This window comes from Alligator sinensis, unplaced genomic scaffold (assembly GCF_000455745.1).
Source record: "Alligator sinensis unplaced genomic scaffold, ASM45574v1 scaffold713_1, whole genome shotgun sequence".
NCBI classification, from domain to species: domain Eukaryota; kingdom Metazoa; phylum Chordata; order Crocodylia; family Alligatoridae; genus Alligator; species Alligator sinensis.
In genome coordinates, this window is record NW_005842814.1 from 107643 (window position 1) to 108294 (window position 652).

Consider the following 652-nt stretch of genomic DNA (forward strand, 5'->3'; position numbering starts at 1 on the left):
CGGGGGGAGGCTCATCCGGGAGGAAATGGTGTGACCCAAGCGCAGTGTCCCAGTGCCCCTTCGCTTTTGTTATGGATATGTTTCGCGCTCCAGATCGCATCGATTGAGCAGACTCGGTTGTTCCCGCCCCGCATGGGCCGAGCGGGCGGAACCCGGGCGCCGGCCCGCGAGCAGCCTCCTCCCTCCCAGGCTCTCACCCTGGCACTCCGGATGCTCCTAAATCCATGGGCAGGATCCTATGCCCAGGCCCGGAGGATGCCCCCCTTGATCCGAGCCCGCAAGAGGCCGAGACACTTGATCTGAGCCGGCCCCAGCTCCATGGGCGACCCGGGGTCGTGCCAACCGGGAAGTGTCTGCAGCACTGCAACCAGGCACTCACAGGGGGGCACTGGCACTCCCACCTGCGCCCCCTGCCCGTTGCCTAAGTGGGGAGCACAGCCTGTCAGGGGGTACGCCAGTGCTATCAGCCGTCCACATGCACTCCCTATGTATCACCACTGCCCAGCTACTGAGCAAGGAGCTTCAAGAGCTGTGCTTGACCTTGGGGCCCCTTATGGCCAGAGGAGTGGTCCAGCACCACCCCCTCCTGCCCCCCATGTGCCAGGATTGGGCCCTGAGGGCCTGGCACTGCCCACTCCCCCCCCCCCCCCGG